The sequence below is a fragment of the Cryptomeria japonica genome, chromosome 10 (assembly GCF_030272615.1).
Source record: "Cryptomeria japonica chromosome 10, Sugi_1.0, whole genome shotgun sequence".
Taxonomy (NCBI): Eukaryota; Viridiplantae; Streptophyta; class Pinopsida; order Cupressales; family Cupressaceae; genus Cryptomeria; species Cryptomeria japonica.
In genome coordinates, this window is record NC_081414.1 from 353,985,348 (window position 1) to 354,010,512 (window position 25,165).

The window sequence follows — 25,165 nt, forward strand, 5'->3', positions numbered from 1 at the left end:
GTTACTACCCTAATTGCTTGTCAGGTAATTTTGCAAACAGAATCCAACCATAGAAATTCTCCATGTGCTCTACTCAAGACAATTCTTACTACTTCTTCCAGAAATTGGGGAATGTTTAGTATTTCCACAAAACCTAGAGTTTCTATAATCTTGTGTTCGGGTTTGATAGCACCATTTTCATCACAAATCACCTTAGTATACATGTTCATCAATTCTTCAAAACCCAGTTCTTCTATATTGAAATGTATATACATCCTAAGGTCTTCTGCAAAAGCTACACCTTTAGGAATTTTTGAAAATGCCCCTATAGAATGATCTTGCTTAGCTACTTTGGGAATTATTTTAAATACGGGCCTAGGGCATTTCACATTTTCCAAAATAGTAGGGTTTCGAATAAATTCGGGAGCAGAAGAAGAAACCATTGAAAAATACCTTTATATGCCTTAAAGTATTCTAAATGCTTGAAAGAAATTACTCTGCACCTTCGCCTTGAATGCCTTTGCTCTGTTTTCACGATCTCTGCTAATTTGAATGCTCAGTGAGTTCAAAAAGAGGGAAATTAGCTGATTTATAATGACATTTCTCTTACCAACCACATTAAATGCTTGTTGGTTAAGTGAAAACTTAACACATATGTCGATAAAGAAGAAATTTATCTTCTCACCATCGATCGAGGGTAATCTGCATGATTTTCAACTTACTGCAATACCCCCAAAGGGTTACTTCTCAGTTGGATGAAGAATCTCCTGTTGATGGAGGATTACTCTGTTCTACCAATATAGAGATAGTTTTATCAACATTCTGATCTCTCTTCCTAATCCATTGTTTTGAAAATTCTTGCTTTACCTCATCTACCTTTTCTTTGCCTTTCAAACTGAATCATTTATTGTTCGCCGGTGAAGTCTTGCTTCTACAAAATTTGGCAATATGTCTAATTTTGTTACAAGCATAACAAGTCAGATTATTCCTCTGAATATCCTTTCCATATCCTACGCTATTTTGTGTTCTGCATTGATTAGATAGGTGTCTGTATCTTCCACAAACATAGCATTTCACGTTCATTCTACAATTTTCTAAATTATGACCAACTTTGTTGCATTTGGAACATTGACCGATGGGTGCATTAATATTCTGATTGTTTTTAAATCTACATTGATTTGCTCTATGACCATATTTGTTGCAATTGAAACATTTGTCATTAAACTTATAATCATTAGGTTGTCTTATTGGTTTGTTCTGTTCTAGATTGTTTGCAATACCAGAGCTTTCTCCAACTTCAAATCCAAGTCCATTTGTATCTCCATTAGGTTTCTGACTTTTCACCATGTCATCAAGCTCGTCTGAACTTCTCTTGAATTTCTCTTTATGTTGATTTGCAGTAGCCAACTCATTTTCCAGAATTTCCTTTTGTCTCACAAACTCAGTTTTATCATGTTGCATGTGAATTAGATCTGTCTTCAACATATCATTTTCATGACTAAGTCTTAGATTTTCATTTCCAGCATCATTGAGTCTCCTAGTCAAATCTTCTTCATTCTTCTTCCTATCTTCAATGTCTTTACATAACCTCATAGTCATATCTTGCATTTCATTCTTCATATTATTGTTTTCCTATCTCAACTTGTTTACAAGTTCATTAAGAGTTTCTTTTTCATCATCATCTTTATGCATCTTCTCATGAAGTTCTTTTCTTTTATTTTATGCTATAACAAATTTCTCCTGAAGTCCTTTAATGAATTCCTGTGTAATCCTCAGATCATCTTCAAGTTTGATATTCTTCAATTTCTCTGCATCATAATCTACAAGAGTTCCTTCCAATTGTTTTCTTAAGTTCTCCATCTATACCAGTTTCAGAATCTTCCTCAAGTTGTTAGGCTTTTGAAAATAGAGGACCAGGCTCTGATACCAATTGTTAGAATCAATGATAGTCCCAAAGACACTGAGAGGGGGGGTGAGATAGTGTCTAACCGGTAAGCAGAATATTTAAACTTATTAATAACTTTGTATCCCAGAATAATGTATCGATAAATAAGAATTAATGCAGCAAATAAGAATAACAAAGACAGCATAGAGAACACACCATAACACAAGATATTTAATGAGGAAACCCAGTGTGGGAAAAACCTCGGTGGGATTTGTGACCCACAATATTCACTCACTGGCCAATGAATAATATTACTTACAATGAGGGGCCTACACATGCAAGAAGGCTAGCAGCCTAGAGCTCACTGCTCAATCACAAAACAGAAGTCTCACTGACTTACAAAATAGATTATCAAAATCCAATACAATGTACTACTTTAGATCAGTATCAACTATGCTGCTGTCGGTGAGGTGCCTGTCGGTGAATGTAGAAGTCTATTTCCGGTACTAGTAACTATCGGTGGGTTGACAGATGTTTTCCATTTGGTTGCCAGTTGGTTGACAGTTGGTTGCCATCAATGACAACATCAACTATTCTCATAAGAGTGTAGAATGCCAACAGTTTTCGCATCAATTTGTATGTAGGCTTATTAGTTCTCCTAATTCATGTTATTAATCTCGGGCTAACACTTTTATTAAATAAATATATGTATGCATGTGTGATTCATGGTTGCAAGAGATTGCAGATACAATACCGCATGGGTGCGAAGTTTGTCTCCACCTGGATTCACAAGTTTGAGTGTTCCTCAATGACCCTTAGAAATTGGATTAGGTGGTTGTGAGACCCTTGTTTGACCATAGTCATGCTCAAGCAAGCGTCATCAGTCGTCCGTCAGTATCCCCTTTGGTGGGGTATGCAGGTCGTCTATCTGTTTGGCTTTCTTGGGTTGCATGTTTTGTGTATGCTTAAATTTAGAAATTAATCCTTAAATGTTTAAATTGATTTAATTCGTGTTTACACATTAGTAATTAAGGGACTAAATTAAATAGGTTCCTTTTATGCGATTAATCATTAATTAGAATTGTTCAATTCAAGTTGGTACCAAGTTCGATTAAATAGTTAATTTTAAATGATAATTTTATTTTGTTTATGCTTTTGGAAAGGAAAGATTTAAATTTATTTGAAATAGAATTAATTTAATTTATTTTCCCTTTTTAAAAAAATTAAAAATTAAAAATTAAAAAAAATTAAAAAAATTAAAAATAAAAAAAAGAATAGAGTTAAAACTATTGCCTTAATTACTTTTAGAAAAGTTAATTAAATGTCATCAGAAAAAAGAAATAAAAGAAATGATTTTTACAAATAACTTTGTTGGCATTTCAATAGAAGGAGATTGTTGATATTCATTAAGGATATTGAGAAGGTTGTTGGAGATTATTGATATAACTGAAAAAGGATGATAACTATCTTTATAACATTATTTTGTCATTGATGTCAAGAAATTGATTTCTTGATTCAGTATGATGTTGCCATATCTTGAGAAGATTGATTTGAAGAGAATTAAGATGTCGGTAAAAGACACAGAAAGAATGTGATGAATAACGGGAGAAATAAATTATTCAATGGGCAACTATTACCGAGTTAGACAATGATGAGATGATGATGTTTAGATTGTTTTGATATCCTACATATGTTGTTGATTGTAAGGTTAATACTGTACTATGTCACCAAATAAATAACATAGTCGGTAAACCCTAAGGTTATCGATATTGGTTAATGAAGGCGAAATGTCTACCGAGTAAAGTTTAGTATTTACCGAGTTGCAACCGAGTTATAACAGATCGCATTGGATGGATAAAAGCATTATTTAATGAAGGATGCTGATGAGCTAGAAATGAATAAATGATTGGTATGTCGCGCATGAAGTTTGTTAAGGATCTACGGCAATGGAAAATCAAGAGGAAGATCTACAGAACAGATTGAACTGCAATAACCTAGCACAAGTTCCTAGGAAGGACTGTAAGTTCCAAGGCAAGGTAAAACATTTTCAGATCGAAGGATACATTCAACCTAGTCAAGATTGAAGATCTGATGGCTATGATTGATCATGGGAAATGTGATCAAGGAGATTCAGCGGTTAGCAAATTGTTTATAAATAAGGAATTGTTGATAAACAATGCATGCGGGTAAGTGTAAGCACAGGGATGCTACATAGTGATTACCGAGCACAAAAGCTTGAAGACCTGTTTGAATAATAGAGTAGGGAGCCCAGTAGAGAGACAAGATAAGTCCTATGACAAGATTGTTTTGAGCAAATAGAATCTGCTTTAGCATTTTAGATGTGAAGTTGCAGATATATTTTTATTACAGTTATTTTGTAAGTGACAAAAAATCTCTTAATCGAGTGGACTTAACAGTCTTATTTGTAAACCCTCTAGCAAGGTAACATTCTAAATGAGTATTTGAAATCCTTTGACAAGGTCACTTCTAACAAAGTGAAGATCCTAACAGATCTGAGGAAATCCCTTAATCAGGTCACATCTAGCAATGTGTTTGTAATCTTTAACAGGATTTGCTTTTAATCGAGCATACTCTAGAAGAGTATATTTCTTAGTGGGTCTGAAATCCCATAGTGGTTTTTAAATCTGGTGTTATATGTGTTATGATGATTATGTGTTTATGAGTTAGCATGTTTAGCAATTTTTGGTTATATTGTTGAAGTATAAGTTACCGAGGTTGAATCTGTTGATTTTAAGGAAGATTAAGCTTGTATGATTCACCCCACCCTCTCATCTTGTTAGCTATTAGCATCAGAACTTTACAATTGGTATCAGAGCTTTGGACTCCGGAAGAAAAGTTTAAAGGTACTTGAGGCAAAGATCCAAAGATGTATAAAAGGGATGCACCAAAGCTGAACAAGTCAAGTTTCTCCACATGGCAGAAAAGGATGAAGTTGCATTTATCAGGAATTGGAGAATATGCAACATATTATTTGGAGAATGATTACATACCACCTAGCACCAACCCGATGACCTTGGAAGAGATAAAGGCAAAGCAAGAACATATTCAAGCTATGATTGAAATAACATCAGCATTGACCGACTCAGAGTTTAATGATCTAGAAGGCTGCAATGATGCAAAAGCAATGTGGACCAAGCTCATATATGTGTATGGCGGTGATGAACATGTTCAAAGAGCAAAAGTAGATAGTCTAAGAGGACAACTTGAATCCATGAGAATGAATGAAGGTGAGAACATAACCCAATACAGTACAAGGTTAAAGGAGATTGTCAATCAAATCAAAGGAGCAAGAGGAACTATTGAAGAAAAGGATGTAAAAAGTAAGTTGCTTAGAACACTTCTACCTGCCTATGCCATTCGAGTCTGCAATCAATGAATTGAGGTTTGTACCTAATATGCCAATTTCTTTGGATGCTACTATTGGTAAGCTACATGCATTTGAGTTAAGTAATTTTGATAACAATGGGTCTTCGGTAAATAAAGTTGAATTGGCATTTAGTTCTTTTCATATTGGTGAATCTGATGATTACAATGATAGAATGAGTAAGATCTCTGAAGGGAATCACAGTGGAGCAAGTGAAATATTTCGCAAGAACATGGAAGAAGTGCACAAACTGTATGAGGAAATCAAAAAGCAAGAAGAGTTTGAAGCATTATTAGCCAGAAAGTTACCAAGAGAAAAAGGTAAGTATAAAGGAAAGCTACCTTTAAAATGTTTCAATTGTGATAAAATAGGACATATGGCTTCTAACTGCCCTAACAAAGAATCTAGTGAAAAGAGAGAATACCAAGATAACAGGCAGAAAGACAACCAATACAGAGGACACCGAGACTTCAGAAGGAGAGACAGAAAGACATGCCTAATAGCTGATGAGGAATCCAACGATGATAAATCTAATGAAACTGATAGAGAGGAAGTTGTTTATGTGGCTATTAAAGATGGATCAGATGAAGAAAGGTATGAAGAAAAATCCCTAATATCTCACATAAATAATAATGATTCTTGGATCATAGACAGTGGATGCTCACTTCACATGACAGGTGATAAACACAAATTTGTTAAATTAGAAGATTATGATGGAGGTTATGTAAGATTTGCTAATGATGCACCATGTTCGGTGAAAGGGAAAGGATCTATAACACTTCTTGACAATGCTAAATGTGATGATGTATACTGGGTTGAAGGTTTGAAATACAACTTGTTAAGTGTAGCACAGCTAAACAATACAGGATATTGAATAGAATTCCAAAAGGGATGTGTCAAAGTTCATGACAAACATGGAAAGCTGGCTGCTACCGGGACACAAACAAAAGGTAATATATTTCATCTTGACTCAACTCGGAACAAGTGTCTTTATACAAAGATAGATGTGATACTTGGTTATGGCATAAAAGGTTTTGTCATGTAAATTTTGATAATCTAATCAAAATAAGTAAGAAGCACTGAGTAAGAGGTCTACCGAGCTTAGAAAAACCTGAGAATGCTATGTGTCGAGGATGCCAGATGGGTAAGATGACAAGATCAAGCTTTACAAGTAAGTCCTACACTTCTAAAGGAATTTTAGATCTAGTACACACTGATCTTTGTGGTCCCATGAAAGTTCAAAGTTATTATGGTGATAAATATTTCATATTATTTATGGATGATTACTCAAGGATGATGTCAGTTATGTTTTTAAAAGAAAAATCAAAAGCTTTTCAAATGTTTAAATCGTACAAGGCAAGAGTTGAAAATGAAACAGGAAGACAGTAGAAATGTCTTAGATCTGATAGAGGAGGAGAGTTCACTTATGATGAATTTAACTTATTCTGAAATGATCATGGTATAAAAAGGCAAGTGTCTGCACCAAGAACACCTCAGCAAAATGGGATAGCTGAGAGAAGAAATAGATCAATTGTAGATTGTGCCAGAACCCTAATGATAGAAAAGAGGGTACCTCAAACATTTTGGAGAGTAGCAATCAGCACTGCAATTTACACCCTGAACCGAGTACAATTGAAGAAAGGAACTATGAAGACACCATATGAGATCTGGTATGACAAGAAACCTAATGTAAGTTATTTTAAAATCTTTGGAAGTAGATGTTATGTTCACAAAGATGACAGAAATGGAAAGTTTGATCAGAAAAGCAAGGAAGGAACATTTCTTCGTTATTCTTCTAGAAGTAAAGCATTTAAATGTCTAATCAAATCATCTAACAAAATAGTAGAAAGTGAAAATCTGAAAATTGATGAATTTGCAAAAAGAAATGATGAAGGAAATTCCAAAGAACCAAAAGATTGTGAAGAATTTGTTTATGTTCAACCGAGAAACCCTACCGAGAAAGCTGCTAAAGAAAATGAAGAGAATGTCCAGTTACCGAGTGATGAAGAAGATCATACAGAGCCTACCGAACCCATAATAGCCAAATATGTCAGAAGACATCATGCATCAAGTCAGATTATAGGAGATAAGGATGATCTAGTGATGACAAGGAACAAACTGAGATAGAACACATGTCTGATATCTGAATTTGAACTGAGAATAGTAAAAGAGGCATTTAACAGTGAAGATTGGGTAAATGCTATGACAGAAGAGATTGATCAAATCAAGAAGAATGACACATGGACACTGGTCCCAAGACCGAAGGACAAAAATGTAATCGGTACAAAGTGGATTTTCAAAAACAAGCTAAATGAAAAAGGTGAGGTCATTCGCAACAAAGCAAGACTAGTTTGCAAAGGTTATGCTCAAGAAGAAGGAATAGATTATGGTGAAACTTTTGCACCTGTGGCTAGACTTGAGGGAGTAAGAATATTGTTGGCATATGCTGCTTTCAAAAATTTCAAGGTATATCAAATGGATGTTAAATCTGCATTTTTGAATGGTATACTAGAAGAAGAAGTTTATATTGAATAGCCTGAAGGATTTGTTGAAGACAAAAGTAAAGATCAGGTATGTAAATTAAGCAAAGCTTTATATGGTCTGAAACAAGCACCTAAAGCATGGTATGAAAGACTGCACTCTTATTTGATCAATATTGGTTTTATAAGGACAAGTGAAAATAGAAATATGTACATGAAGAATGATGAGGACAATGGAATACTGATCTCAGCCATATTTGTTGATGATATTATTTTTTGTGGTAATGACTCCTTATGCAAGAACTTTGGAAATGAAATGTGCAAAGAATTTGAAATGTCATTAATCGGTGAGATAAAGTATTTTATAGGTTTACAGATACTGCAAATGAAAGATGAGATTTTCATTACTCAATCCAAGTACATAAAGGAAATCTTGGAGAAATTTGGAATGGAGGATTCTAAACCTGTAAGTACTCCTATGACTACTAACTGTAAACTATCAAAGAATGATGAATCTACATCTATTGATGAGATAGTTTACCGATCTATTATTGGAAAGTTACAATATGTTGTGCACAGTAGACCGGATATAGCACATGCAGTAGGTATTGTTGCAAGATTCTCTACAGATCCCAAAGAAACCCATATGATAGCAATTAAGAGAATTTTCAGATACCTGAGAGGCACTGAAGATTATGGCTTAGTATATGAAAAAAGGAATGATTTTGATGTAAAAGTTTATACTGATGTTGATTGGGCAAGCAACATTGATGACAGGAAAAGCACAAGTGGTGGAGCTTTCTTTTTAGGAGAAAGACTAGTGAGTTGGCTTAGCAAGAAACAAGGATGTATTTCACAGTCCACAGCAAAAGCTGAATATGTTGCTGCAGCATTGAATTGCACTAATATAGCATGGATCAAGCAACCGTTGGAAGGTATAAATGAGAAAGTTACCAAGCCAGTAACTATATTCTGTGATAATACGAGATACATTAACATTTCAAAGAATCCAGTAATGCACTCTAAGACAAAACATATTTCTATCAAGTATCATTATCTCAGAGAAGAAGTTCAAGAGAAGAAAGTTGTGCTAGAATATATCAGTTCAAAGGAGCAAATTGCAGACATCTTCACAAAGCCACTACCAAGGGACACTTTTGAGTATCTCAGAAGCAAGTTAGGGGTCCTACCCCTATCTTCTACTCACTGACAGAGTTCGGTGAAAGCATCAATTCGATGAATCTACATAATATTATTTATGGATTGATGCTGCTTTATGCACTTTAGAAGGTTTTCTAAAGGTGTGCGGGAAATAGTGAATAAAGACAAATTGCTCTGACCGAGACTGAGTTGATACATGTGTAACACAGCAAAAGCAAGCACTTCACAACAGAAGAGTTCATGATTTAGTTCTTTTACTTTTTGGCATTGTTGTCAAAGGGGGAGAAGACTAAATGATAGACTAAATGGTAAAGCCCTAAATGAAGAAGATAATAGAAGGCTAATGACAGGGGGAGAAGATTACTAAAAAAGGGAGAAGACTTCAGAAGATTTTAACAGCTCAAGGATAACAGGAGAAATCTAACAGCAATCTAAATCCGAATCAATTTGAATATCTTGTTGGTATTACCATTTAATTGTTGGTTCTGCCATCAATGCCAAAGGGGGAGATTGTTGGCATTTCAATAGAAGGAGATTGTTGATATTCATTAAGGATATTGAGAAGGTTGTTGGAGATTATTGATATAACTGAAAAAGGATGATAACTATCTTTATAACATTATTTTGTCATTGATGTCAAGAAATTGATTTCCTGATTCAGTATGATGTTGCCATATCTTGAGAAGATTGATTTGAAGAGAATTAAGATGTCGGTAAAAGACACAGAAAGAATGTGATGAATAAGGGGAGAAATAAGAGATTCAATGGGCAACTATTACCGAGTTAGACAATGATGAGATCATGATGTTTAGATTGTTTTGATATCCTACATATGTTGTTGATTGTAAGGTTAATACTATACTATGTCACCAAATAAATAACATAGTCGGTAAACCCTAAGGTTATCGATATCGGTTAATGAAGGCGGAATGTCTACCGAGTAAAGTTTAGTATTTACCGAGTTGCAACTGAGTTATAACAGATCGCATTGGATGGATAAAAGCATTATTTAATGAAGGATGCTAATGAGCTGGAAATGAATAAATGATTGGTATGTCGCGCATGAAGTTTGTTAAGGATCTACGGCAATGGAAAATCAAGAGGAAGATCTACAGCACAGATTGAACTGCAATAACCTAGCACAAGTTCCTAGGAAGGACTGTAAGTTCCAAGGCGAGGTAAAACATTTTCAGATCGAAGGATACATTCAACCTAGTCAAGATTGAAGATCTGATGGCTATGATTGATCATGGGAAATGTGATCAAGGAGATTCAGCGGTTAGCAAATTGTTTATAAATAAGGAATTGTTGATAAACAATGCATGCGGGTAAGTGTAAGCACAGGGATGCTACATAGTGATTATCGAGCACAAAAGCTTGAAGACCTGTTTGAATAATAGAGTAGGGAGCCCAGTAGAGAGACAAGATAAGTCCTATGACAAGATTGTTTTGAGCAAATAGAATCTGCTTTAGCATTTTAGATGTGAAGTTGCAGATATATTTTTATTACTGTTATTTTGTAAGTGACAGAAAATCTCTTAATCGAGTGGACTTAACAGTCTTATTTGTAAACCCTCTAGCAAAGTAACATTCTAAATGAGTGTTTGAAATCCTTTGACAAGGTCACTTCTAACAAAGTGAAGATCCTAACAGATCTGAGGAAATCCCTTAACCGGGTCACATCTAGCAATGTGTTTGTAATCTTTAACGGGATTTTCTTTTAACCGAGCATACTCTAGAAGAGTATATTTCTTAGTGGGTCTAAAATCCCATAGTGGTTTTTCCCTATTTGGGTTTCCACGTTAAATCTGGTGTTATATGTGTTATGATGATTATGTGTTTATGATTTAGCATGTTTAGCAGTTTTCGGTTATATTGTTGAAGTATAAGTTATCGAGGTTGAATCTGTTGATTTTAAGGAAGATTAAGTTTGTATGATTCAACACCCCCCCCCCACTCTCATCTTGTTAGCTATTGGCATCAGAACTTTACAAACTTTCCCATTTATTTTTTAGAAATTACAAAAATAATTCTTTTATTATTAAATATTATGATTTATTAGAAAACATTTTTCAACCTAAAAGTTTAGGTTGAATATTTTTCTATATTATGCCTGTGAGTTCACGGGAAAGAAAATGCATATTTTTGGAGAAATTTTGGAGGCCAGATTGGAAACCAGAACTGGAGCTTGGAGGTTTGATTCAGATTATTTGCAGAGTATTCATCTAGGATTGCTATCATAGGTTGGGTGTTTGTCACTCTTCTTTTTGTTTTGAAATTTTTAAATTTAGTTTTTAAAAAAAAATACTTCTCTGTATGTTGATTTTTCTTAAAGATCCTTGTTTGGAGAGTTTTTAAAGTTGTTTAAATTTGAGAAAGGGTTTTGTTTTCCTGTTGTATGAATTTGCAAATTTGTGGTGAAAGGAAAAGTCATGCTGGTAAAATTTTTGGGAATTTCTTCTTTCTATGTATTTTTGTGTTCTTCCTCTGTATGGAGAAAATTAGAGATTTTTGGTCTAATAAATTTCTCTTAAGGCTTTGTGAAGAAAGATTTAGGAAACTTTATGTTTTTCTCAAATCTTTGTTCTGTCACAGACATTTTTTTCGGTTCCTGGTATAAATTCTTTTTCAGAAAATAATTTTATGGATGGTTCTAGTTTATTAAACATTTTTATTTAAACAAAAATAGATTTGTCTGTGATTTTATTAAACTCTATTTTCTCAGAGTGCTAGGAAAAGAGATTTTTTTATAATCTCTAGGAAAAGAGATTTTTATAATCTCTGATAAATAAATAAATAAATAAATAAAAGATATATTTTGTTGGGTCTGTGTATACCCAGAGTTTGGGTATTGAATTTATTAGTTTTAATAAATTTAAAATTAAAAATTAAAAAATCATTCCCTCCTTATTTCACTCAGAAAATTTTCCAAATAAACTTGGCAATGGGACTTTGATTTTTATAGAAAGAAAAAGAAATCAAAAATTCATAACCTGTGAAAATATATAAAAATAAATATAAATAAAAAAATCAAATTGACTTTTAAAATATTAAGTCAATAAATTTATGAGTTTGTTGGAAAACTCATAAATTTCTGAGTTTTGCTTTGTGTTCTGAGAAGTGAAATTTTTGTTAAAAAAAATTTAAAAAGGTTTTTAATGTTATTTTATTAAAAATATTTTTTTTAATAGTTTTTATTTATTTATTAATTATTATTTAATATATATTTTATTAATGAGAATTAATATATATTAATTAATATTTTATTGGTAAATTTTTTATTATTAATTATTTATATTTTATTAATCGCGCATTAATAAATATTTATTAATTAATATTTGATTTTGGTATTTGTCTTTATGTACGCAGGAAGTACTTTTTTTTAGGAAAAGGATAAAATAATGTATTATTTGGAAACATTGGAAATTTAGTAATGTATCATTTGGAAAATTAGCAAGTAAATGATATTTTCATTTAGTAAAATAAATTGTTTAATTTATATTTCTCTCTATATTGCGAAATAGGCAAAATTGTACTATTCCAATTGTGGTATTGAATTTATCTTATATGTTGATTTTCTGTTACTGTTTTCTTGAAAACTTAGATCCTTTAGAAAACTAGATCGATTGTTGTGTGAAAACAATAGGAAAGGAGATTGTCTTTTCCAATCTATACCTATGCATGTTTAATTTTATGTAATCACATTTGCTTAAGAAATGGCAAGTCTTTGATTTTGTTTGTTGGATCATGTTGTAAGTTTGAATTGGGTATTTGTTTCTGTCCTCGATCTCGAGTTTTGACTGTTGTCTTGTGGTGGTGTTGTAACCGGTCATGTCCCTTATGCGAGTGTTGAATGTTGGTTTGTGGTTGACCATAGTTGGTCAGGTCTCTAGCTAGAGTATCATCAGGCAGTACACCTCGTATGAAGTCTTGTTTGACCAAGTAGGTATTCCTACCATGTTGAACTCCGTTTACTTGACCTTATGTATTCCTTGGTTTAGGAGTTCGTTTGAGTATAGGCTAGTGTCAATTGGGAAAGTGGCTTTCAATTGGGGGCTACGCCCAAAGTGGTTGTTGGGTAACCCATCAAAAAGTGTGTCTAAATAAGTGATAATCTAATAGCATATTAGAGAGTTAGTTAATGAATCACTATGTAAGATAATTGTGCCTCACGCATGGGATGAGTGCTAGCACAGACTCGGCATGCAGTGAGAAGGCCTGAAATGGCAAACCATAAACCTTGTCTTCACGAAAGGTTGTGTTAGGTCCACGTGAGGCTTGGATGGGCTGGAGGTTTGGAATAGCTTATCAAGGTAAACCAGTGGATGAGGTCGGAACCTATGAAGACCTACCATGGTAACAATACCAGGTTATGTGATGACACTTGTCCCTTATGTTCGCTAGTGTGTTGTTTTGTTGTCTTGATAGGAGCATTGTTGAGGAGTCATCCTGATGTTTATGCCCTCGTGAGAACCTGATATCATGTTAGACCTTGGGTTGCAAAGATTTAGTTTCGTTGATGCTCCAGTTGATCTTTTGTAATTGCTTCTTATTATGTTCAGTTGGATCCTTTCCTATTGAGGGATCATTCATGTATTTATTTGAACAATGGGGTCGTATGTATTATTGGTTATGTTTGCCTTGATGGCAGGATTGTAAATGATGTGAACCATATGTATTCTTCTCTATTATTTAATTATCAAAGGGGTCTTGCAGTTGAGCAAACACGGAGATGTAGCCCACTAAGGTTGAACTCCAAGATCATTTCGGTGTTATGTGGTGTTTTACATTCTTATGTTTCCTTTTAATTTAGCATGTATGGATGGCATTATGTTAGTATGTATAATGTGGATTAGATAAAGTTAATCTTAAATGCATGTATGTAGTCATCTTATCAAATGCAGTAAATTGGATCATGAAGAATGTAGATTTGAATAATGGAATGTATTCAGTTATTGATTATGCAATTAAGTATGCATGGAAAGTATTCATTAGTTTATGATGAAATTAAAGTATGTTGTGAAATTAGATGCATGGCATATGTTTAATGTAAGATTGTACGTAATGCTTGGTTAAATTTTATTGGATGAACTTAATCATGTCACCTATACTTTTAACCTCAATGGATGAACCTTATCGTGTGATCTATATTTTTATCTTACCGAAATAAATTATCCTTGTTTAAGTATTATCTTGTCATTAAGTTAATCAGCTTAATTGGATTAATTAACGTGAGTTGAGTTAAATGTTGAATTAAGTAATCACGTTGGGAAACTCTTTAGGTGTTATTTAGTCTTCCGTTGTAGTATCTGAACTTATGATAACTTGTTGTACCATTGTGTTGTGTTTAATTTATTTTTTTAAATTATTTACACTCTATTCTTGTGTTTTAGCTTAATCCCTTCTGGGTTTCCTAGCGGCGCATTACAAACTTCTTCTTCTTCTTTTGTTTAATGAATCATGTTCACCTATTCCATAGGGATGTGGTTGATCAGTTAGGAATTTGTTATAAGTTTCCATATAAATAAAGGGGTCTCTCTCTGTTAGGTCCCAGAGACAACTGAGAGGGGGGGTGGAATCAGTTATCAAATAAATTCAAACCAAAACCAACTTAACCAACCTTAATGCTTAATACCGGTAAACCAAATTTTATACCGATAGACAGTTTATCATTTAATTGCAGTACCGGTAAATATTAATGCATGAAACAGAAAGACGATAACATCCACAACACATAACACCAATATTTGTACGTGGAAACCCTGTAAGGGGAAAAACCATGGTGGGAAACCTTACCCACAATCAGATGATACTACTGCAGATAGTATGTGTATACAAATGGGGTCTGCACATGCAGAAAGGTCAAGCGCCTAGAGCTCACTGCTCAAACACAAATAGGAGTCACACTGACTACAATTGGATGGTTAAATCCAATAATGATGTACTGCTTAAAATAGCATCTTCATATGTTGGATTCAGTACCGGTGTAGTTCTGATTGCCTTCACAAAAACCTTGCTTCACCTTCAAATGATGTCTGTGTGTATAGCTCTGCTTAATCTTGCATATACCTTCTTACAATTCCTTATCCCTATCGCCTATCGATCTTACAAATAAGATCTTACATATATACCATAACCTAAGACCAATTTTAGTAGGTCGGCTCTAAAAGATTTTACAATAAAACAATTACAAGTAAATCAATATCTGATTCAACATGTTGGCTTAATGCATTTACAATAACAACAAAATCATCTCCAAAGCGTGGCGTGCTGATCTGGAATAGATGAGCCTGTCGGTGCTTATTCTTGACCTATTAGCCGGTAACAGCAAATATGCAAATATGAATATGCCAATGAACAAATCTCTAAGACAAAGTGTCCAAATGATGTCTTCGACATAACCAGATGTTTTCTATGTCATTCCAAGTGTTGGTGAACAATATATCCTATCGGTGTACCAGATAACTGTGCATAAAGTTACTTGCTTGTCGGTGAACATTGCCAATCTTCCAAAGTGCTAGAGTTGATAAGTGTTAAAGGTGTTGACATCAATGAAAAAACCATATCAACATAACCAAAATACCAACACTCTCTCCTCTCAGAGATAGTAGAGAACGACCATAATTTGTAATACTCAGTCTTCTGGTATTTATGTGTTTTCACAGTCGAAATGGAATAAAGAGATCAATGTGATTTTAAAAGTTTAACAATTATAATCTGAAAGTTCTGGATATGCTCACACAAGGGGGCCCACTTGGTGAATAATCCTTTGTGTTTTCTAGTTAGTTTCCATTTTTCAGTAGTAGTTGTTTCGGCAATTATTTGTCCTACAGCCATTGGAAACAATTCCTATGTTTGTTCTTGTAGCCACAGTGGCAGAGTAGTTCCTATTCACTTACCAGATCATTTAGTAGTTGTTGTTTGAGTGATTTCCAGTTGTGAATTTAGTTTAAGTATTAGTTCACTAAGATTTTGCATGTTTACTTCAAAAAATTTCCTTTCCTATAGTAATATAGAATGGTTGCGATATGAACTTGGTGCACATACAGTGCTGGCCCATTTTAAGTTTACATCCTTGGTCAATAAGTAAATGAGCCTTTGCTATAGGAAAGCTATCTATTAAAGGATATCCAATCTTTGAATTGTGTTTTATTACCTGGTTTCCATTTCAGTTGTGAGGACCAACATTTTTGGCGTCATTGTCGGAGATGGTGACAAACTAAGAACCTATTGTAACCATTAGCTTTAAGTTTTTTAGTTATCTCTTTGAATTTATTAATTAATTTGCATGCATAGGAGGAGAAGAGATGCATTGGGAACATTTCTTCCCTCACATTCCACTCAAGATATAAGATTAGATCAAGCACCTGAAGTAAACCCATTTGCAGAAACTTATGTGTGAAATAGAGGTGTTTTTAATTTGTCAGAAGGAGACCTAGACTTCCTAAACAAACCCCCTAAGAAAAACATTTTACCTTTAGTCCTTTATCAGGGACCAATGGCAAAAAATCCTCTACCTCCACCTGTAAACCCAACATTTGAGTTTCTCATTCCTGACCAGCATGATAATGCAAACTTGAAGAATATACCATCTCTTCCCAAATTTCATGGTTTGGTAACAGAAGATCCGGATACCTTTTTGTTTGAATTTGACATCCTTTGTAGAAGTTATGATTATACCACTGATGCCCATAAACTCAAGTTATTCCTTGCTACTCTGAAAGAAGTTGCCCTGAGATGGTTTATGAGTCTAGGAAGAGATGTAATCACTACCTGGGAGGAGATGGAGACAAACTTCTTGGATAAGTATAAAGACTATTCCAGGGGAATGCACCGACATGGTGATGATATCTTCGAGATGACACAAAAATAAGATGAAAGCCTGGAAGATTATTTGGAGAGGATTTTATTTAGTGTCAGAAAATCCAAGCATAGCACTCTGAGTGAAGAATCCATGAAGTTGATCTTTCTAAGGGGAATTAATGAAGATTGTGTTGACTCCTTAGACCTCATGGGAGGAGGAGATATTACTCAAGTTCAATGGGATGATATCAAATAAATCTGTTAAAAGTACTCCAGAGTTGCAGCCAAGAAGGAAGACACTATAGGCTTGGTTCTTCAATTGCAAAGTCATCTATTACAGTTTTAAGAATGGAGATAACTCATTATTACAGGACTTTAAGGAGGATATTATCAATAATATGGCTACTCAGTTGGATACACTTCAAGAAAGAAGGAAGCATGAGGAGGAAGAGGCTATACTTGCTTAATTTTGTCCTCACTGTCGACAAAATAAGGACTGTAAATGTAAACTGCTATCTAAAATTGATAGCCATCAGATTTCCCCAGATTTCAAGTCTATCTATGGAGATGATGAAAAACTCTTTTATGTTGCACAACATAGGCCTTGGCCTCCAAGACAAGGTATGCCACAAGATCCATTGTCATTTTCTAATCCTTATATAAACTTCAATGCACAAAACAATCAGTGGCAACCTCCATACTCCCAAAATTTTGGAAATTATACTCCTCAGTCTTGGAATAACTCTCAAAATCCTTGGCCTAATTATCAGAGTCCTTCCTCTCAATGGAAGCAGGCATAAGGGAATTGGTCACCACCTCAAGGTAACTAGCAACAATCACCGCAATGGAGGGGAGGACAGCAATGGGCGAACCAATCATCAGGTTTCCTGCAACCATAACAACAATCCCAACATCTAGCTTTAATGTCACCAACTCCTAATGCTACTCAGCCAAAGCCAACCCAATTGCTAATACATCCTGTGCCAAACCCAAATAAAAAACTCCAGCAGCAACAGCAAGTTTTTTCAACTGATCCTAATAACTATCCTCCATATTCTCTCAATATAAGTGATATTCACGTACGGTCCGGAACAACACTGCCTACTCCATCTCCTCCAGTCATAACGAAATTACCATCTAAGGAGACTTCTCAGGACACTACACCTAACCAACTTAGAAACCCTGAGCAGGTTCATCAGTCTGAGACTCCAGGCACACATGTAAGAACTCCCACGTTTCCTCAAAGATTGCAAGTAGAAGTGTCTAGGCAGCAGGATGATATAGCTTTTGATCTTATTGATCAGTTAAAACATATATGTGTAAATATTTCACTATTTCAATATATTAAGGACATTCCCATATATGGAAAATCTATTAAGGAAGCATGTTTGAAGAAACCTGGGAGAAAGCAAAAGGACCCAAAAACAGTGCAGTAATAGGACAATTGTCTGATATTATGTTAGGAAAATTTGGTGTTCTTAAATATTCTGACTCAGGTAGCCCTATTGTGAAGGTAGTTATTAATGGAACACAAATTAAAAATGCCTTGATAGACTTAGGAGTAGCCATAAATGTGATGAATAAGGATGTCATGCAGCAACTCAGCATTACTAGTCTTAGATCAACCTCAGCAATCTTGCAGCTTGTTGATAGCTCTATTGTCCAGCCTGAAGGGATGGTTGAAGATATTGTTGTCACATTAAATTCTTGGGAATACCTGGCTGATTTTATAATACTCTCTCCTAAGGCAACATTGGGGGATATCCAATCATTTTGGGAAGACCTTCGCTTGCTACAGCTGATGCATACATAGGTTGCAGATCAGGGGACATGACCATTTTAGATGGTATTACTACTAAAACTATTGCACTCTATTCTCCAACACAAGCACAACTTGATCAAGAGCAAGTAGTATGGCCAAATTTAGGAGAAGAAGTAGAGGAAATTAGTTTTGTACAACAACTAATGATGTTAACCATGGAACCATTCATAGCACTTCAAGAGGATGATACGGTACTCTCTAACATCATAAGAAATCATTATGGAGCAGCTCAACAATCCACAGGTATACCGGCAAGTCCTTTGCATACTCTTCTTCCATCTGCAAGCTCTTTAGATTCTCCTGTAGCCGCGGACATATTTCATGCATTACTTCCACAAGAGATTAAAACCTCTTGTCTGTCTGAAATATCTAATGTTGATTCAGTCACTCAAATAGAGGTTGCCACAAGAAGAAATCTGAATGTCAATAGCCAATTAGTAGCAGATCAAATATTGTCATTAATAGAATTACTCAAAGCCCAACAACAAACCTTCACATGGGATTATCATGACATGAAGGGATTAAATCCTACATTGTGTACCCATAGGATTTATATCAAAGAAGATTGTAAACCAACTAGACAACCTCAGTGAAGGATTAATCCTACCCTAAGAGAAGTAGTTAAAGAGGAACTACAAAAATTGCTTAATGCAGGATTCATTTACCCTATTTCAGACAGTCAATGGGTTTCCCCCCTGGTTATAGTTCCAAAGAAAGGAGGGAAATAGAGAGTTTGTGTGGACTATAGGGAGCTCAACACTGCTACCAAAAAGGATCATTTCCCACTTCCATTCATAGATCAAGTGTTAGATTCTCTAGCAGGTAAGCAATACTTTTCATTCTTGGATGGGTTTAGTGGTTATAATCAGATCAGAAAAAGACCACCTTTACCTATCCCTATGGCACATATGCCTATTCAGTTCTCCCTTTTGGTTTATGTAATGCTCCTGCAACCTTTCAAAGGGTTGTCCTTGGTATATTTTTAGATATATCCCATGATTGTATGGAAATTTACATGGATAATTTTACTGCTTATGGGGCCACCTTTAAGGAAGCATTACAAAATCTGGCCAAAGTGTTGTAGCGGTGTGAGGATCACAATTTATCCCTAAACAGTTAAAAATGTTTTATGATGATGCAACAAGGAATAGTGTGGGGGCATCCTATTTCTCAATCAGGTATTCAAGTAGATCCAACCAAAATTGAGGTAATACTTACTCTTCCTACCCCTGCAAAACAAAAGGATGTAAGAATTTTTTTAGGCCATGCAGGGTACTATAGGAGATTTATCAAGGAATTTAGTAAAATAGCAGGACCTTTGTATTCTCTATTAACAAAATATGTTGAGTTTGAATGGACAGCTACATGTGAAGAGGCATTTTCTAAACTAAAAGGAGCCTTAACTCAAGCCCATGTGCTTAAAGGACCCGATTGGTTTCTTCCTTTTCACATCCATACAGATGCATCTGATTTTGCAATAGGAGTAGTTTTGGGGGAGAAGCAAGGAGTTTTGGAAAATTCAATTTATTATATTAGTAAAAATTTGCAAGGACCAGAGCTAAATTATACTGTCACTAAAAAGGAAATGTTCTGATTAATTAAGAAAAATAGGTTTTCAGGACCCAAAACCTTTTACATAGGAGATTAAGATAAGACAATAAAAAGTCCAGAGCTTATAAACCACTTACAAAATGACTGGCAAAAAAGCCAGCAAACCAAAAGGACGGCTAAAGATAAAAACAGTAAAGAAACTAGGAAAGCACTACACAGCTATAGTCTTCAGAAGGTCCTTCACCTTTTTCACCAACTGAACATAGGTGGCCCCAACAGCTTTGAGATCTTCTAGGTCCTTGTTAGGTTTCTTTTCTTTCTTTTTGCCTCTAGTTCTAGTTCTGGGTCCTTGAGCGTCTCATGTGCCTTCAGTGTCAGGGTCAATATCCAAGGTCTCCTTCTCCTTGTCCAATTTGCTGATGAGAGTATTAGTGTTGCTAGCAAAAATCTTCAGGATGCTTAAACTCTGTTCTGCAATACTCTTGAGGCAATCCTCAATTTTTCTGACTTTACTGGCAGTGCCCAAAATAGTTTGATCATTAGTGTCAGCAAGATTTTTCCTTTCCAACAGGTCTTTCTCTATTTTCTCAAATCTGGGGTTGAAGGAATCTCTTATGTTTTCAGCTTTTACAATGGTATTTTTCAGGTCCTCAATGTAATCAGCCATAGTCTTCCCTTCCCCAATGTTGATGGTTTCCAGAATCTGAATTATGTGGCTAAGTTTTTTGTTGTCATCCATAGCTTTCTTGTAACCAGTTATTAGCCACTCCATAGTGTCCATGAAACCTTGCATACCCTCTGGAGGAGGGTTAGGGGGAGAATCAACCTTACCAGGGATATCATGTTCCTTTTTTGGAGTGACCCGAATAGTAGTTGCGTCTTCAACCTTAAGAGCCTCGCCACTGGTCACCTGCTCCAGGTTCTGTTCGGCTTTCGAGGTCCTTTCCTGCTTATAAACCTCCAACTCCTTCACATTCTCCTCCTTCCTCTTATGTTTGTTTCTAGACTAAGTGTGAACTTTAGTTTTCTTTTTCAGAGAACCTTGAGGTTTCTCCTTCTCTGAGTCTTCAGAGACCTCCTCCTCCGAGGAAGAGCTAATCTGGAGGATTCTACCTTTAGGTTTTTTGCCCTTAGAGGAAGAAGGTCTTGTTTTCATATATTTCCTCTTCTTACCAATTTCAAAATCCAAAACATTCAAGCTCTCCTCAAAATCACTCGATGCGTCACTATCAAAATCCTCATCCACTGAAAAGACAGATTCAGACCCATCCTCCTTAGACTCTATAGAGGGTTGCGAGCAGGCTATTTGATTGGCCTTGAGATGGTCATAAATAAGGACCATTAAGCCTTGATGCATGGCAATGTCCCCCATAGGGTTCTCTTTGTAGGCCTTAATAGTGGCATTAATCGAGTATAATAGAAAATAAGGAAAATTAACCTTCTCATCATGCTTAAAATGATTCAGCAAGACAAAATGGTAGCCATAAACTTTTGTGAACCTACCATCTATGCATTAAAACAAAGAGGACCTCCTGCCAAGGTTTAACAAAAGCCCTAGGGGGATAGTACGTTTTACTTAACTTCACCAAGTGTTTTTTCTCCTTCTCAATTTTCGGATATCTATCAATGGCCTCCTTACTAACTTTTTTGTCTCTATAGAAGTTGCATCCTTCCCTTCTAAGGCCCATGGCTTGGGCAATAAGGTCTTCATCAATTTCAACAGTCTGGTCTCCCATTTTCAGCATACCCTTTCTCCAGTTTTTGCAGAAAAAACTGGTAACTGTGCCATCCAGTCCATGGAGTCTCTCCATGAATTTCAAAAAACCACCCTTCTGCAGGATACTCCAAACCGCCTCCTTCTATTTCCATTCCTTGCAGCTGCTAGGTTCGTATCGCCGTCTGTTACCGCCCATATTTTCGATGTTCAGAGCTGAGTTTTGAAACTTGCAAAGAGTTTTAGCCAAAAAGCTTATTGAAACTATCCATTTAACCCAAAAAGTGTGGGAAGTGATGGAATAATTATTATAATAAATGAGGCTGACATTATTATAATAACTTGAAGTACTCCATTTAGTCCTTTTCATTATTATTTTGTCCATCAAAAATCTTTGGAGTGCTTCTATATCAGACCCTAAAAATGATTAGTCTGACATTCTCAAGGATTCCTTGTTCTCCCGTCTATGTAATTATTTCATCTTTATTAACCGCCGCGTTGGCAGCCCAGTCAGCAGAGCCATTGGTCCCATGGTAGATATGGGATATGTAACTTTTTTCAAAAGTGTTGATAAGGTCTCTAGCAGCTTTAATGATATTTTTGATCGACCATGATGGCTTTGAGGTCTCCTTGAGACAATTTATGATGTTGTTTGAATTCCCTTCAATCCATATGTAGGGGCAATTCCATTTTTTAGCAAGGAGAATACCTTGGAGAGTTGCCATTGCTTCTACTTTATGGTTTGTTTGGCTCCCTATTGGGACAGCAACCATTTCCATGCAAATACCTTTATCATCTCTAAGAATAGCTCCACAACCCGCAGGGCCCGGGTTACCTTTTGCAGCACCATCAAAATTGACTTTGAACCAGCCACGAGGGGGGTTTTCCACCTAGCTTCAAGTCTTTTGTTTTGATTAGGCTCAGAACTGCCAGCAATCTTAAAATTCCAGGAGCTTAAAATGTTGGATTCTAGAGGGTTGGTTGAGAAACAGGGACCCTCAATGATCCCAATATTCTCCACAATTGCCCATTGTATTTTCTGGAACATAATATCCTGATTGAGGCATAAGTCCCTAAAGATATGATTATTTCTTTCTTTCCATAATCCCCACAGGATGTGAGGAAGAGATAGCTGCCATAGAGATCTCAAAAAGGAGTTAGTCCAATGAAAATTTCAAGAGGAGAACAGTTCACTGATAGTGTTAGGAAACACCCAATCAATGCTAAAACTTTTAAGAAATCTTTCCCAGACTGAGGTAGAATAGGAACAGTGGATGGTCAGGTGGTCCACAGACTCTTCCTCCTAAAGACACAAAGCACACCTATTAGGGAAGGCAAAACCTCTACCCTTGAGGTTGTCTAGGGTCAAGATCTTATTTTGAAGGATGGTCCAATAAAAAAAATTGATTTTGGGGGTCAGACTCTTAATCCAGCCTTTAGACCAAAAAGGATTAACATGAGGGGTAGGGGAAAGGACACCATACATTGAGGAAATAGTTATAATACCTTTGGGTTCATGTTTCCAAATAAGGGAGTCTTCCTCTTTATTCAACCAAACCAAAGACAGGTGGATCTTGAGCTTAGTAAGGCTAGGGTGGATACTTTCAATGTTCTGCCATTTATTGCTAGACCAATACTCTACAACTAAAGAGCCAAAAATTCTAATATAGGAGGGAGCATGAGGGGCCCATTCAATGATTTCAGTCAAGGGTTTATCAAAAAGCTAGGGGTCCTCCTAGAATTTAACTTTCCTGCCATTTCATACTTTCCAAATCACTCCTTTAGCAATGCTTTCTTTGCACTTAGAGGCATGATTCCATATATGGGATCCATTAATATTGATTTCCAAATTGATAAAAGAAGAAAGAGAGGAGGATAGAAGAGAGTACTTACTTCGCTAGATTTTACACCATTCAATGTCTGAATGGAACATTCTCCAGACCTGTTTGGACAGGAGAGCTTCATTTAAGGTTCGGATTCTTCTTAGGCCCATACCTCCTTTACTTTTTGGTCTACAAACCTGGTCCCAAGCCACCAAAGACATTCTTTTCTTGTCCTCAACCCCAAACCATAGGAATTTTCTTTGAATTTTCTCAATTGCATCAGCATACTTAACTGGAATTCTGAAAAGACTTAGGGAATAAATCGGTATACTTTGAAGAGAAGATTTTAGTAATTGGAGCTTTCCAGCTTGACTTAAAAGGGCTCCTTTCCAACCAACTAGTTTTTTATGAAATTTATCCACTAGAGAGCTCCAAAAAGGATCAGGAGGTGCAATGCCCATGGGGAGACCAAGATAGGTCACAGGAAGATCAGCAATCCTACAATCTAGGATTCTGTTGTTTCTCTATTATTGATGAAAAAAACTTCGCTTTTGACCCAATTAATAAGCTAACCAGAAGCTGAGGCAAACTTACAAAGAGTACTCTTTAGGATTTTAGCTTCAGAGATACTAGATTCCCCCATGATAATAGTATCATCCACAAACTATTGGTGGGAGCAAATGAGGTCAGCAGAAGAAGTTTGGAGTCCCTTAAAGGAGCCTTGCATAACCATATTTTCCATTGACCTTCCAAAACATTCTGCCATAATGATGAAGAGGATGGGGGAAATGGGATCCCCTTGCCTTAGTCCTCTAGAAGCTTGGAAAAAGGGGGATGGGGAACCATTGACAAGACCAGAAAAAGAGGCAAAGGTGATAAGTTGGTTGAAGAGGTCGATAACTCTAGTGTAGAAACCATAAGCCATAAGAACCTTCACAAGAAAAGGCCAGTCAACCCTGTCATAGGCCTTGGAGAGATCAAGTTTGAGGATGAGACCCTACTTCTTAGCTCTAAAAAGAGAATGAATGTTCTCATGGACATTTATAATAGAGTCAAGAATTTGTCTTCCAGGGACAAAACCATTTTGTTGGTGATTGATCAAAGCAAGAAGGATAGACAGAATTCTGGTAGTAAGAACCTTGGAGATAATCTTATAAAAAGAATTGCAAAGACTGATAGGTCTAAACTTGTCCATAGAGTCTGCACCTTGGGTTTTGGGGATGAGAGCAATGAAAGTACCATTGATTTCTTTCAAAGGTTTTCTAGCCCCAAAAAATTCCTTGACCCCATTGGAGACATCTTTCCCGACAATGTCCCAGAAATCTTGGAAAAAGAACATGAGGAAACCATCTGGGCCAGACGCTTTGTTACCATCAAAAGAAAAAATAGCATTTTTGATTTCCAAGATCGAAGGAATGGAAGAGAGGGAGATGTTCATTTGATCATCAATGAGGTAGGGGATGTTATGAAGGAAAGAAGTTTGAGCTTCAGGATCCAATCTGTGATCCCTCTTGAGCAGTTCTGAGAAATACCTTTTAGCTTCATTCCTTATTTCTTCCTCC